This window comes from Saimiri boliviensis, chromosome 5 (genome assembly GCF_048565385.1).
Source record: "Saimiri boliviensis isolate mSaiBol1 chromosome 5, mSaiBol1.pri, whole genome shotgun sequence".
Classification (NCBI taxonomy): domain Eukaryota; kingdom Metazoa; phylum Chordata; class Mammalia; order Primates; family Cebidae; genus Saimiri; species Saimiri boliviensis.
The window spans coordinates 19,626,307-19,642,941 of NC_133453.1; the positions used below are offsets into that span (position 1 = coordinate 19,626,307).

Here is a 16,635-nt window from a genome sequence, read left to right on the forward strand (position 1 = left end):
GTTTTTAAAATTGTGCACAGTGTAATTCTGGAATTCTCTTTTTGAGAAAAGACTAAAACAGTGTGATATTTTATTTTCCAGATCTTGCCTTTCTTTGGACAAAATTGCTTAATTGTTTTGCCAAAAGTAATACACATTTACAGGAGTCAAACATCAAAAGGTACTAAAGGCATATCATGAAAAGCCCCTTCCCTTACAAAGGATTTTTTTTTCAGTTGGCTTTCCTGTTTCACCAAGAAGTAAATTTGCATCTTTATTTTCTGTTCTATGTCTTGTTCTTGAGATTTCTAGGCAGAGATGTTTATAGATCTATGTTCATCCCAGAAGTTATGCCTTCTTGTTTGAAGATCAAACCAGAGTCTTTAGCCTGGTGCACTGGTTCATGCCTGTCATCCCAGCACTTTGGGAGGCTGAGACAGGTGGACTGCCTGAGCTCAGGAGTTCAAGACCAGCCTGGCAACATGTTGACAACCCTGTCACTACAAAAATTTACAAAAATTAGCCAGCCATGGTGGTGTGTGCCTGTAGTCCCAGCTACTGGGGAGGCTGAGACAGGAAGATGACCTGAGCCTGGGAGGTGGGAGATTGCTGGAGCCTGGGAGGTGGAGGCTGCAGCGTGCTGAGATGGCGCCACTGCACTCCAGCCTGGGTGACAGAGTGAGACCCTGTCTCAAAAAAACAAAACAGAGCCTTTGAATTTTCTTTAAGATCCAGGTCTCTCAGTTGTCCCTCAAAGACTTCTCCCTGCCTACTTGTCATAAAACTCCCCATGTCATTCTGTATCTTAAAAAGGCAAATTCTTCCTGTTTAATTGACCTTGCCATTTTCTTTCTTTCTTTTTGAAACAGAGTCTTGCTCTGTCACCAGGTGCCAGGCTGGAGTGCAGTGGCGTGATCTCGGCTCACTGCAACCTTTGCCTCCCTGATTCAAGCGATTCTCATGCCTCAGCCCCTCAGGTAGCTGGGATTACAGGCATGTATCACCCAGCCCAGGTAATTTTTCTATTTTTTAGTAGAGCTGGGGTTTTACTATGTTGGCCAGGCTGTTCTTGAACGCTTGACCTCAAGTGATCCACCTGCCTCGGCCTCCCAAAGTGCTGGGATTACAGGTGTGACCCACTGCAACCAGCCCTAACCAACAGCTTCTATCCAGCTGGCTCCTATGTCACCCCTGGAGAACCTCAGGTTTCCCCTCCTTTGCACAGTTCTCACTTTTGAGACTGATCACATTGCCAAGCCTCGGCTTCTCCTCTACTCAGGGCACTGCCTCTGTTTCCTTCCTGGCTAGTGTTTCTTCCTTTGAGTTTGTTTATTCCAGAGTTCTATGCTTTGTGTTGTTGTTCTACACCCCCACTTTGGATATCTTACTCACTATTGCTCATTTTCGAGATAATACAAACCTTCAAATCTTCCTATTCAGCTCTGGTCTCTCTCTCTCTCTCTCTCTCTCTCTCTCTCTCTCTCTCTCTCTCTGATATTTCAATTTTGCTCTTCCCAGGCCTCCTGATACTTTCACCTGCTTGTTCCACCTACTGCTTCAACCTTTGCTACTAAATTCACATTCTGGTTCTCTAAACCAGTGTTTCTCAATCTCAGTTTTACTGTTTTTCCTCCATAGCCCACATGTGGCGATGTTTGGAGACACTGTCCCACTGAAAAAGGGTGCTACTGGCACCTAGTGAGTAGAAGCCAAGAGTGTTGCTAAGCACCCTGCAATGCACAGGGATGTGCCCACAACAAAGAATAATCTGGCCCCAAGTATCATAAGTGTCTAGGCTGAAATCATGTCTGAATTCTTTGGCCACTGAAACTTTCCCTTATATTGGCCGGATGTGGTGGCTCACGTCTGTAATCCCAGCCCTTTGGGAGGCTGAGGCAGGTGGATCACTTGAGGTTAGGAGTTCGAGACCAGCCTGGCCAACATGGTGAAACCCCCTCTCTACTAAAAATACAAAAAATTAACCAGATATGGTCGCACGTGCATAGAATCCTAGCTACTCGAGAGGCTGAGACAGGAGAACAGCTTAAACCCAAGGGAGAAATTGTAATGAGCTGAGATTGTGCCACTGTACCACTTCAGCCTGGGTGACAGAAGGAGACTCCATCTCAGGAAAAAAGAAAGAGAAAGAAAAAAAGAAAGAGAAAAAGAAAGAAAGAAAGAGAGGGAGAAAGGGAGGAAGGAAGGGAGAGAGAGAGAAAGAAAGAAAAAGAAAAGAAAGAAAGAGAGAGAGAGAGAAAGAGAAAGAAAGAAAAGAATAGGCCAGGCACAGTGGTTTACACCTGTAATCCCAGCACTTTGGAGAGGCTGAGGCAGGTAAATTATGAGGTCAGGAGTTCAAGACCACCCTGGCCAACATGGTGAAAGCCCGTCTCTACTAAAAAAAAATACAAAAATTATCTGGACATGGTGGTACTTGCCTGTAATCCCAGCTACTCGAGAGACTGAGGCAGGAGAATCGCTGTAACCCGGGAGGTGGAGGTTGTGAATCGCACCACTGCACTCCAGCCTGGGCAACAGAGCAAAACTCTGTATTAAAAAAAAAAAAAAAAAAAAAAGAAAGAAAGAAGAAAAGAAAAAAGAAACTTCCCTTCATCTGTCTCCTCATCACTTTGGCAGAAAACTGGAGATTTAATTCTAAATTGTTATTTTCCATTTCCCCAATTCTCCCACCCTAGTCAATATCCAGAGTTTCATTTAGGTTTTTGCCTTGAAAGTTTCTGTTCATTGATTATTTTCATTCCACTACTACCATTGTTAAATGCATGCACTTGGGTAAAAATATAACTGATCCCAATAGCTCATCTTTTTTCTCTCCTGTATTTGCGCTCTGCTGTTAAATTACATGTCCTCAAATACTGTTTTCCTCACATCAAAAACTTTCAGTGGCATCCTTCTAGAGCCCCTCTTATTTAGAATTCCCAGACAGTGTGTCCTTATCAACACCTTCCTCTTATGTCCTAAGTGAACTTTCCATTCCAGGCAAACTGGTCTACTTTTTCCATTTTTTGTTCTAAATTTAATAGTCATAATAACGAATTTTACAATACCGTATTGGTAGTTCTAGTATGTATCTAGTTCTACTAAATAACATAATAGTTTATTAGTGAACCATTAACAAAGATTGGTTTATCTTTTTGAAGGATCTGTCCTTGATATCTTATGCTACACATCTGTGAATTCTGGAGCCAGTCTAACTGGATTCAGTTCTTGGATCTGCCACTTAGGAACTTGGACAAGTTGCCTTGTTTCCCTATCTGCAAAATGGGCTGACAATGACACTTATCTCACAGGGTTGCTGTGTAACTTATAATAGTCTCTGGCCTTTAGTAAGCACTAGGTAATTCGGCTATTATCATTTCTTTTACGAATGCACATTTAAAGGTCATATATTTTTTGTTGGTTTGTTTTGGGAACAAATACTTTTTAATGGTCTTAAAGTTTATTTTTGTTTTTGTTTTTTTACAAATACACCGGAGAATCATGCAATGCTGCTAGCATTGGATACAATCCAGCACCACAAGTCTACACACTTCTTTGCTACTACTGGTCCTGTAATGGCAGAACTTTTCATCTCACCTTTATTGTTTACTGTGACCGCTGCATTATCTTCAGAATAAAGAAACATGCCATCTTTTCTCTGTTATGACTTTTGTTCAAATAACCGTTGTGGATGTACCTTTTTTCTCAGCTCTGATTTGCCTTGACTGTGGCCATCACCATGTCACCCACACTAGCAGCAAGAGGTCTATTCAGCTGTCCCTTGATCCCCTTCACAGAGACGATATTCAGGTTTTTGGCTCCTGTGTTGCCAGCACAGTTGATCACAACTCCTACTGGAAGACCCAGGGAAATCTGAAATTTTGCACTGGAGGACCCACCATGTCCTCGCTTCAACTATTTGAATGCCAGAAGTAAAGGCTATATATTGATTATATTGATGTATAGTGTGAATAATGTTATCATTTCTATTGATTTGCTAGCCAAAGTGATGTTTCCCCCAAGGCATGTCTAATTGTTTTATCTGAATATTTTCTGATCACATCATTAACCATTTTTTCTTTATGTAAAATAACACACACACACACACACACACACACACACACACACACACACACATTTAATAAGAGACCCAGGATGATTCTAGAACCCTAAAAATTCCTTCAAGATGCAAAACCTCAGTATACACCCTATTCCCACATCGATAAAGGCCTCCATGTGGCCAGAGTTATCAAGTTTCTGAAGTTCAGTATTCAATGTGTTCATCATTAATTACAATGTGGCTCTGATCAACTTGGGGAAAATGACAAAAAGCAATTAAGAAAAAATTAGAACCAAGAATAAAAGACAAGCTTTCTTTCTGCTTTTTATCTTTTCCCAGAGTTTTGATGTTTTTCACTGTAGCTCCCCATGGATAAGCTGGAAGGTAGAGCAAACCATAAGTAATTTCTTTTGAAATGAGGGAACGGAAGAGGGCATTTCTCCAAAAACCCCTGCCTTTCCTCTAGAGTTGCTCTCGTCCCTCTGTTCTTTCCCCCTTTCCCCCGGGCGGTTTCTCTCCCCTGAGTAATGGTAAGAGCAAGAAAAGCCATGGATGTACCAATGTGACTCTGTAACCACATGACTTTATTGCCTGTTATATATGTTCCAGATAACCATTTTATTTTGTAACTCAAATTCTTTCCTTTCCCAATCTCCCCTGTGCAGTATCAAACTCTCCCCAACTCCTCTCTAAACCACCCTCTTCAGCTGAGCTAGTAGAACAAGTGAGGATCTGCCTGTAATTACTGCTTAATTCATTTGCATGTGGATGTTCTCATTATAATGTCATTAGCATGGGGAGGGAGTCTGGTTGCCAGAGCAACCAGGAGTGGGGCAGGTGCAGTTCAGCCTCAATTGGATTCTCTGCTCGGTTTGGTCAAACTCCACCTGTATTCCTGGCTCTTATCACTCTTGAGGCTGCCAAAATGAAAACATTCCACAGTTACCCTCTTTATTTTGGCCATGTCTCCAGAATTTCTTGCTAACCTGTACAGTTCAGCCTTGATTTTGCTAATAAACCCTTTTATTTTAGCTAGCCATGCTTGGAGACTTTTTTTTCCTCATCTTTGCTGTCCAAAATGGTAGCCACTTACCACATGTGGTTACTGAGCACTCAAAATAGGATTAGCGTGAATTCAGATATCCTGTAAGAGTAGTAAAAACGAAGGTCCTCAAAGACTTAATATTAAAAATGTAAAATATCTCATTAATAACTTAATTTCAAGTCTATATTAAAGGGGAAATATTTCAGATATATAGGGTAAAATAAAATATATTATTAATTTCTCCTAGTTCTTTTTATACGAAAATGTTTAAGCTTACAGATGTGGCTTACCTATATGTTACACTTTATATTTTTATAGGCAGCACTGTCCTAGATAATGAATTCCTCTTCCGAATCTCTCCTCTGATCAGTACTCCCTTCTTAATCCACATAGACATTTTCAATAGCTGTCATCCTCTGCAGAGTTTCCACAGCTCATTCTTTTCGGATTGCCTCGCAATTTGCTTGTTTTCAGCCATCGTTTCATAAAGACTCTTAGAGGTTACAAAATTCAATTTTCCTATCAACACAGTAATTCTTTCATACAACGGTGCTGATAGATGGTTAACCAGACTTGGGGGCCACTACTTAACAGAACAGCAGATACAGAAAAACTCGAATTCTAAGACAGTTTTTCCTTACATTGACAAGAAATCTGCTGTTTTTATAAAGTTACCTGCTGGCTGGGTGTGGTGGCTCATGCCTATAGTCTCAGAAATCCCAGAAGCAGGAGGATCACTTCAAGACCAGCTTGGACAACAGAGTAAAACCCTGTCTCAAAAAATAAATATATAAACAAATAATTTTAAAAAAAAACTACCTGCTGCTTTTAGTTCAAGACCAGGTTGGACAACAGAGTGAGACCCTCCTCAAACAATAAATACATAAAAAAAATAATTTTTTTTAAAAAAGCTGCCTGCTGCTTTTAGTTCTGCCCTTGGAACAAAATTGAGTGAGGGTGCTCCTCTTCCAGATGTGGACTCTCCCTTCCCTTGGGGACTGCCGTCATGGTCTGCAAGCTTTGCTTCTCTCTGTTGAACATTAGCCAGGCCCCTCTAAAGTTTCTCCTAAGACAGGGCCTCGAGGCTCAACCATTCTTGTTGCCCTCCCCCAGATTTTTGTCATTTGTCAATGTCCCTGTAAAGATGTGGACTCAGGAAGTGGAGCCCCAGACACAGTTGTGGTGCTGCAGTGGACCACCCCCTCTTTCCATCTGGACACTAGAGTTTGGGTTAGTGAGGCTAAAACTGCATTCGATTTATCATCTTCTCTATCCTGTTGTTGAAACACATTGAGTTTTTCATCCGCTATGCTTAAGAGATCTTTTCTCACATCAGCTGATATAAAGCCATAACTTCTGTATCGTGGACTTACATAACTGACCTTCTAAAAATATAAACCCAGGACTTTATGTTTATCTCAGTAAAATTTTGCTTTGGGGCAATGATTTATTCTACTCTTCTAATGCATGAAGAGAATGTTAAGTCTGGTTCTTAGTGAATTAGCTATTCTTAGTTGTGTACAAAACATATGATAAACTTGCTTTTGATGTCCTCTTAGTCCCTAATAAGTGTGTTGAACTAGACAGAACCATCTTGCCCATTAAGATATGAAAGACTTTGACAACTCTCTTTCTAAAATCAAGATAGATGACAAAGTTATCTGATCAAATTATTCCACCAGAAAATAATAGCAGTTAACAACTATTTATTGACCTACTATGTGCCAGAAATTTTTTTTGTACCAAGGTATGAGTTGAATTTAGGATAACAATTCTGATGCCTGGTAGGGGCGCAGTGGGTCACGCCTGTAATCCCAGCACTTTGGGAGGCCGAGATGGGCAGATCACTTGAGGTCAGGAGTTCGAGACTGGCCTGGCCAACATGGTGAAACCCCATCTCTACTAAAAACATAAAAATTTTCCTGGCTTGGTGGCATGTGCTTGTAATCCCAACTGCTCAGGAGCCTGAGGCAGGAGAATCTCTTGAACCAGAGAGAACGGAAGTTGCAGTGAGCTAAGATTGTGCTACTGCACTCCAGCCTGGGTGACAGAACCAGACTGTGTCTCAAAAAAAAAAAAAAAATTCTGATGTCTAATAATTACCTCTTCCTTCTCTACATGTTGCCAAGCTTTCTGTTTAATAATCTGTTAGTATTGTAAGGACATTTTCCCAGAGCTAATCATTAATCTTACCAGTTTCTTGTCTCTATAGTCCAGTCTTTTCACTTTTCAAATACCAAAATGCCATTTGTCACTGGCCAGTGTTTTCATATCTCTTTCAATCTCAGAGTGTTTTAAAGATCATCAACCGTGATTCCACAATTGCACATGTAAGTTGCCTTCTTTTCTTGAGAGAGAGTTAGATTGTACTCGGAGATTTATAATCATTTAAGGTTGCTCTTTATTTTCTTTTTTTCCTTTCATCCTGGAGAAATTGTTTCTGCTTTAGTCAACACCATAGCCTGGCATCTAACATAGCATCCGATTATTGACTGCTTACTTTTTCAGTCTTCTTCCTTCCTGTCTCTTCTCAGTTTGACGGTCCGTTTCTTCATTTCAGTGAAAAAGAAGAGAAATTAAGTTATGTAGGTCTTCTGCCTTCTCTCATATAATATTAATATTAAAGCATCTTTCTCTAGCCATGATCAACAAATCTGTTTCTCCTTCATTTTCTGGAGACAAAAGGCAATTCTAGTTTTGTATACATAATGTTCATCAAGGTAATGAAACTAGATTCAAGGAGGCATTTTCAGTTTCTTACACCTGAGTTTACTAATATTAATAGATCATTTGGAGCCTTTGTGTAACTGTTTCTCCCCTCTACTCTGTATTTTCATCATAACAAAAATGTAAAAATGTAGTCATATTAAATAAAAATTTTAAGCAAATTGTTATCAGATTTGTTATAGAAACAACCCATTAAACTTTCAAGTTAGGACTGATGCTGTTTTTGTAGCTTCTGCAGAAGCATATACTATTTTGACATTTTGTTAAATGGACTAATTATCATGAAAATCATTTAATTATTTTCTCAACGTTTGCACTGTTACCTGCTTCATATATGTATATGCCATAGTAGTTGGCAATAATTGTGTGGTTATAATGGGGAGTGTCATACATTGAAGTGTTTTCTCTGGCAATGCTACAGAGTCCCAGAGGAAAAGTCCTAAGTGTGTGCTTTTGAAGAAGACGATGATAAATTGTGACTACCTGTGTTGCCATAAGGTTAGTGATTGTATGTAATTGGTTGAATCTTGAAAGGTAATGTAAGCTGTGCGTTTAGTGTTCTGCATTTATAAATGTTACAGCCACACTTAGATTGTATCTACTCATGTAATGAGAAGGCAAACTGTGAAAGAGCAATTTGACTAATTCAGTCAAAATTATCATATCAATCATGTGGATATTTCAGAGAAAAGTTTTAAGTGCCTGGATTATCGAAATAATTACTTCATTTATCCATTCCCTTTACTCTGTGCATATGAAGAGATAATCTGATAGACTATTTTTTTTCTTTTTAGAAAAAGATACTTATTTAATATTGGGAACTACCCAATATAATCTCTGAAAGCCTTTCATAGTTTTGCATCTGGCTTCTTTTGATAAATATTATCTTCTCACTTTTATAGTAGTTTTTCCAAAGCAAAAAGCATATTTTCCAAAAGTTATTTGTCAGTATAATACAAATTAAAAAGTGAAGCATAATATTGTAGATTCTTTTCTCACAATATTTCAAAACAGCCTTGAATTGAATTGGATCATACTGGCTTACTTAACTCAGTTAAAACATGAAAGAAACTAGATACTGATGGCAATTTTATTCATCTCTCAAATTTACAATAACCTTAAATTATTCTGCTTGATATGTTTTTACACCAATCATTTAGTTTAATTTATCACTATACAAAATATGAATAGGTTATCAAGGTACTGAAATATATAATTCTCTTAGAAAACATGTGATTCTGAGATTGTACTTCTTTTTCCATCCAATGAAAGGTTTTGTTACAACCTGCAAGCTAATTTTCTTACCAAAAAATAGCAATAGATTGACTAATTAAAAATGCATCCATCTGTTGGCTTGCTTATTGCTTTGCTATCTGAAACATGCAGATCTAAGTGGGTTGTTTTATTTATGAAGACCCTCTGGCTGTGAGAGTTATGAATCCATAGCTTGCATTCATAAACATAATAAAGGTTAACATTATAATAAAAGTTAAATACACAGAGCATTTTGTGTTTTTTAATAGCTTTGAGTTTTTAAACAAATAATTTTGGAAAACAGAACTTTTTATATAAAATGTAAAATAGGATTCAGCTATTCCCCTTACAGCATTTTTATAGAAAATCAGGGATTTACATACAAAAACATCAAGTTGTGTATCACCTGGTTCAATTTTTATTTTGTTTATAAATAGTAGAAAATTGCCTTGAAGTGATGGAATATGAACCTTGATTCTTCCCCAAGGAGAACTAAGACTATGGTATTTTATCAGAGTTGAAAGGGACCATCAAGATGATCTAGATTAGAACTTAAGACTTAAAGAGATGCATCTACTTGTCCAACATCAAACAATACAGAATTTAGGGCTCTTGCCTTCTAATGTGATATTCCTTTCGTTATTTAACATGTTTTTGTAGTACCCTGAGCTAACTTCTTTGATTTCCATATTCTGCTTTATTATATTCTAAGCACAGCACACTTTCTGTTAATTAAGATTGTATTGTCTTTGTTTGGAAGAGAGCAATTTTGACTGATGTCTGTATTTCACTGTAAATTTCAAATGTGGAAAAGAAGCTGTGGCTCACACGGACAGCCAAGCAAAGAGACAGCTTGCACACATGCACACACATACACACACATTCTGTAACAGGTGAAATCTAACATAAAATATCTAAATATAAAAACAAATTAATCTCTGCAAGATACAGTGCATGGGAAGGAGACGATTCCCTATGAGTAACAGTGCAGCCATCTCTGATAAGACTAATAACAATGTGGAGAAAACGGAACCTTCTTACAACGTTGGTGGGAATATAAATTAGTATAGCCATTGTAGAAACCCGTATGGAAGTTCCTCAATAAACTACAATTAGAATTACCAAGTGATCCAGAAATCCCACTTCTGGGTATTTATCCAAAACGTTTGAAATCAGTATGTCTGCATTCCTGTCTTCACTGCAACACTATTCACAATAGCCAAGTTATGGAATCAACCTAAGTGTCCATCAACAGATGAATGGATACAGAAAATGTAGCATGTACGGCACAGGTGCCGAGCTGTCGAGGCTCCTCGGATTGGCTCTGGGACACGTCTGGCATCCCTCAGTTGGAGTCTCACTCTGTTGTCCAAACTGGAGTGCAATGGCCCAATCTTGGCTCACTACAGCTTCCCCTTCCCAGGTTCAAGCGAGTCTCCTGCCTCAGCCTCCTGAATAGCTGGGATTACAGGTGCGTACCACCATGCCCAGCTAATTTTTGTATTTTTAGTAGAGGCTGGGTTTCACCATGTTGGTCAGGCTGGTCTTGAACTCCTGACCTTGTGATCCTCCTGCCTTGGCCTCCCAAAGTGCTGGGATTACAGGCATGAGCCACTGCACCAGGCTGAGATGACCGTTTTTTATTTCCTGGTGTAGAGCCGGCTTTTCCACATTCATTCACACATGCATTAATTAATTCATTCATTCATTCTCTCTCTGCTCTCTTTCTCTCTCCCCCAGTCCTTGCCTATAGGTTCATGCATATGTATGCACACAAACTCACTCAAACACAGAGTCTCTTTCTCCATCATGTATAATATACATATGTAAACTTTTTTAAAAGGGAAAATTTGGCATGTATTCACAATGAAATACTATTCACCCCTTAAAAAGAAGGAAATTCTGTCATTTGCAACAATGCAAATAGAATTGGAGAACGTTATGCTAAGTGAAATAAGCCAGGCACAGAAAGACAAATACTGAATATTTTTACTTGTGTGTGGAATCTAAAACAAAGTCACAGAAGCGAAGAATATCATCATGATTTTAGAGTCTGGGGCGGGCAGAATAAGAAAACGTTGAGGCCAGGCACAGTGGATCACGCCTACAATCCCAGCATTTTGGGAGGCCAAGGCAGGTGGATCACTTGAGGCCAGCAGTTTGAGACCACCCTGGTCAACATGGCAAAACTCCATCTCTACTAAAAATACAAAATTCAGCAGCGCATGTGGTACATGACTGTAATCCCAGCTACTCCAGAGATTCAGGCAGGGGAATCACTTGAACCTGGGAGTTGGAGGTGGCAGTGAGCCAAGATCATGCCACTGCACTCCAGCCTGGGCAACAGAGCAAGACTTTGTATAAAAAAATAAAAAATAAAAATGTGTGACAAAGGACACAAAATCTCAGGAAAAATACGTGGTGTTTTCCTTTTTAGTCAATTGCATGGCATGACTAATAGAGTTAATAATAATGTATTGTATATTTCAAAATTACTACCAGAGTAAATTTCAAAAGTTCTCATCCCAAAAAATGGTAAGTAGTTGAGGTGATAGATATGTTAATTAACCTAACTTAATGAGTCCACATTGTATTCATAAGTCATAACACCATTTTGTACCCCATAAATATATACAATTATTACAAATTGTCAATTTATAATAAAAGAACAAAGAAAAAAGACTAATGACAAATGGAAATAGTATTCTTTGGTAGAAAAGTACTTGAGACTCTTTTTTAAAATCTTTCAATTATATTAAATAATAAAAATGTATAGTTCAAGTTTTGAAAAGCGATTATTGAAATTGCCCTTGACTTCACCTATTGAACCACAAATTAAGGTGCAAAAATATGAACAGCAAACAATTACTTTGTGTCAAGCACTCTGTTTATGGCTTTATATAGAGTGTCTCACTTCGCTCTTATAACAATCCTGAGGTAGTCACTATTGTTAGCCCCATTTTACAGATGAAGAAACTGAAGCTCTCATGTAAACATACATTTTCCTCCTAGGATGTAATAAAAGTAAAGAGAATTACTGTGTGGGATGTGAGAGGCAGAGTCCATGAGAGCTGAGATGAGCTAAATTCAAATGGTCACCGGGGGCCTTCCAAATGACTCCCTCTCCTATTTTGGCCTTAAAAAACGTAAGTCAAATGTGAGTCTCAATATAGTTACAAATCACATGCTATGGGCAATCAAGGCTGCTCTCAAATGGTCACAACCGCTAATATTACATCTGTATGTGAGTCTTCTATGCCACATCCTAGAAGAAATCAATTGTTAGGTAATGCTTAATTCTGACAATATTTTTAAAGGTCAGCCAATTCTAAATTATCTTCGATTGCTGGAAAAAATGAGAAAAAGGTAAAAATGGGAAAGTGCTAGCTTCTCTGAACCTCCTTTTAACCACCAATTGGCTGTTTAAAACCATCAGACTTTCAAGCACAGTTGCTAACAATCAGCTAAGCTATTTGTATTTGTTTGGGGTTTTAATGCCTTCCCTCTCTTTGTTGGGGGCAAATAATCAGCTCCAAGAAGCGGCAAAGGTCTGCAGCTTTGGAAGACAGTCCTTAAGCTCCTGAAATCAAAAGGTGACTGCAGAGACAATGGGAAATGTAATGAGATACTCTATTTACAGAAGTGGGTATATTTGTCCAATATGATATAACACAAGGCCATTCATTTTCATGTGGCAGCAAGCAAGTAACTCTATGAAAATTTACATTTGTTTATTCAATGGCTATAATGAATGGGCCCCATGAAGAAAGTCAATGCAAATTCTATATGAGCACAGAAAAGAAGTAAACCTCCCAAAGTTTTAGGAAATTTTTCACCATCAGCTACTTTAATTTTATTTAATGGATTAGTTACAGCCAAATCATTTATGAAAACATGTATAGGGAAATATCCCTCTATACCATATACATTCTGAAACTTATTTTTATGGTTATTATTTCCCAAATGAAATACACAGAACATATATAGAAAAAAATACATGTATTCCACAGTAAATAAAGAATCAAAGAGAAATGTAATAATATGAGTTTTAAAAAGAAAATCAATAATTTCTCTTGAGGCTTAAAGAGGCAATTTTATACAGGTGCTGACTTTTAAGAAGTCTATTTTTTCTTTAATAACCAACATCCTTCCCCCTCCTTCATATAAATTGCTTTTATTCTGAGTTAGAAGCTAATAAGTATTACTTAGCAGGAATATTCTTTGGAAATAATGAACCTCTGTGGCTTACGAAGAGTATTTCTGGGTTTGAGTTTGTGCCCATGTGTGCACGTGTGTGATATTTGTACAGATAATCTCCGGGTACACTTTGTATTGAAATACACCAAACCAACCCAAATTGAATTCTAAAAACCAATATTACTCTTGGCATTATCTTACTAAAGAAGACAACTTACTAAAAGCTTGTATCTATCCATAACCAAGTATAATTTATTGGGAGTTTCTAGAGCTTTAAAATATTAATTCTGAGTACTATTTCATTTATTCTCAACAATTTCATCATTTGGAAAATTAATCAACCATCAAAAAAGTTGAACTCTAAATGATATGAGATTTAAATTATGCATGTGTTTTATCAGAATACAAACAGCAAAACATATTGCAGAATTATAAATAGGTAAATTATCTTTGAAGAAGAATCTATGTAAACTGAGAATAATCAATAATATGGCTTTAATTTTAAACATTAAAAGCTTTACTATCTTTGCAACACTTCAGTCGTGTGTGTGTGTGCACATAATTTCCCAGCCTTCTTTGCATTTCTTAGACTTTTTCTATTTTTATACTAAGTACTAAAAAGAAGCACTGTTTTTAGAGATTTAGCCGTGTTCAGAGAAAAGAAATCACGAAATTATTTTCTTGGTAATTATTAGCTTTATACTTAACAAGTTTAAGGCATTGGCGAATCAAACATTTGCCAAACATTCCCCATGGATTTGCCAAGCATCTGTGTTAACATCCCAACTAAGCTCCAGGGTTATAAAGTTATTTGCTCAGGTATATTGGTTATACTCTTGCCCCTGAATAACTACTGTGGCTTGCCTTTTGCTTTGCTAGATTAGAAACTCAACTGTTGCAAGAGACAGATGCAAAACAGACAATTTATATAGGTAGATAAACCATAATATTTAAATTTATATCATTCGCAATTTTTACTGTGATATCTTTTTACCTCTAATAATGGAAACACAGAAATAAAAACACAAGAAAAGTAAAACTTTAGTATGGCTAATGTAAAAAGTTCACTTTAGTACATTATTATCTTAAAACATATTAAATATATGTCCCTTGATTGAGACAGAAGCAAATAGACTATTTCTAGTGAAAAGATGAAAATTAATCTCTTTATTTTTAGAGAATATCAGGTTGTTTGTGGTTTTAGTGAGAACTTGGAACATTTTGTGACTTTAGCTGATCAGGAATATGAAGTCAAATTTAAGAGACTGTATAATCAGAATGCAGATGGCACCAACTAAGTACGAAGTAATTAGAATAAGGCCTATGTCCCAATTCAGGATCTTTTTCTGGAGATCAAAACCTAATTTGTATTAATGACCTATCTGACTTTTCAGGGAAGTAATGAACCATTATGAATAGAAAGGTCTTAAAAGTGTGGCTCCGTATTATAAGATGCAACCTCCCTCCAATATTAAGACATTAAATTACACAGGGTGAAATCTGTACAAAGTAATAAACAGAACATTCCTCCAGCTTCTCTCCAATTAGCAAAAACAAATGTTCCCAAGTAATTTTAGGAAGAGATGTTAGTACTTACAGGTCAGCTAAGAGTCAGTCAATCCAAGAAAAAGAAAACTAGACACATCTGATCACTTACATTAGGAAGGAAACTAGGCTTATTCTTGGGCTCCAACCCCTGTTAACGTACAGCAAGGGAGTTTTATTCTTTGCCTCAACAAGTCTTGGAATGCTTGACTTCCAGGATGATTTTACATTACATTGGTGCTAGGCTGCCGATGTGGGGGTTTGGTATATGTGTTTGCATTTTTGTGTGTGTTTGAGAAAGCAGTTTCTGAAGGGGCTGTGCACCAAAACCCTCCCACTGATAGTCTCCCACCCCCAGCTTTGGAAGAATCCGTTGTGTTTCTGCCATCCCCCTCTTTTTCCATCTAAATGTGTGCGGTGCTGGGCCTCAGGAGGTCTTAGCACACAAAGATTCTATCCAAGGCTGTCACTTGACTGACAGCAAAAAGGTTGCAAGGAAATGGACGGTAGTGTGTAGGTGGACATGGAGAAAGGGAAGAACTGAGCAGATTAAGGCAGAATACAGCAATAGGAAGGGTCTAAATCACAGTCTCTTCCAGACTCAGAGCTAACCCACGGTGATTGTTAACCACGTGAAGTATATTTATATAAAAGCTTCAAAGCTGGCTAATCTTATTCTTAATCTAAGTCAGGTTTTTAAAACAAGTACCCTAGTTTATGAATAGATGGCTATCTATAACACATACACACACATATTGTAAAATGCCAAAAGAAGTGTATTGCTAAAGAAAGCTAGAGGTAAGAAGACCCAAAGCACCCTGAATATTCTCACTACTTGTGCAGTTCACTGTGATTTCTATCTGTGCAGTGATTTCTGCAGTGCAAATTTATTTCACTCAGTATCCTAACCAGGATGACCTGCTAAATAATATGGACACAACCAAGCATTTATCAAAGTATTTTAAATTGCAACAATTTGAATGAAAACTATGCAAGTTTCAGATGAGAACATGAGACACAGAGGAAATGGGGCCCAGCTTTCCTGAGCTGCAACAAACTGACCATTTAATGGTACAGACTTGATTAATTTCCTGCTGATGTTCAATTACCTCTGATAGGTGTCTAATGTAATATAAGTAGGCAGGTTGAAGTTGCAGCCATGGGACCTTACTCTTAATGTATGTTGGAATCTCTCTCATAATCACCTGTGTATGTTTCAGTTCCAATTTGTTTTAATTCAGAGCTGCAAGAGAGAAAGGTGATAGAGATGTAAAGGGTAGTTCCATACATGTTAATCCTGAATGTCAAAGAGAAGCATTACATTTCTGGAGATAAATCCTGTAATATTTATAATGTACAAATATTTTATATCGCAGGCAAATTTATACTAAACTGGGACAACATAACTTCCAATTCAGCCAGAGATGGCTAAGAGTGTTCTTTCTTAAAAAGCTACATTTATAGAGAGCCACAAACTTAAATAATCAGTGGTGTGGAAATATCATTCTCTATAATGTCTTATTTTTAACTCCTGCAAAAGAAAAATCTGTGATGCAGAGTTAACTATGAAGAAAAACAAATGGTTGAACTGAGATACTTTAAATGTCAGTTTGAGTCAAATGATCCATTACTAACTGAATTTCTTTTTACCTTCTTACTTCAAATAACACATTGTTTGCCTGAATAAAGTCAGTTTATTTGTGCAGAGATAGTCAAGGTCGAAGAGAAAGTGATTCCATGTATCACTTTATGTTGTAAAGTTGTATGACGTATCTTTGCCTGTAGACTCCTGAGTTAGCACTTATTTTAGATAAATTCTTCATTTTTT

At 37.5% G+C, this 16,635-nt stretch overlaps 1 pseudogene; it reads right to left on the bottom strand.

Moving 5' to 3' along the window:
- Positions 1-3,478: 3,478 nt before the first annotated feature.
- On the bottom strand, positions 3,479-10,407 carry LOC101052759 (large ribosomal subunit protein uL14 pseudogene; annotated as a pseudogene).
- Positions 10,408-16,635: the final 6,228 nt, after the last annotated feature.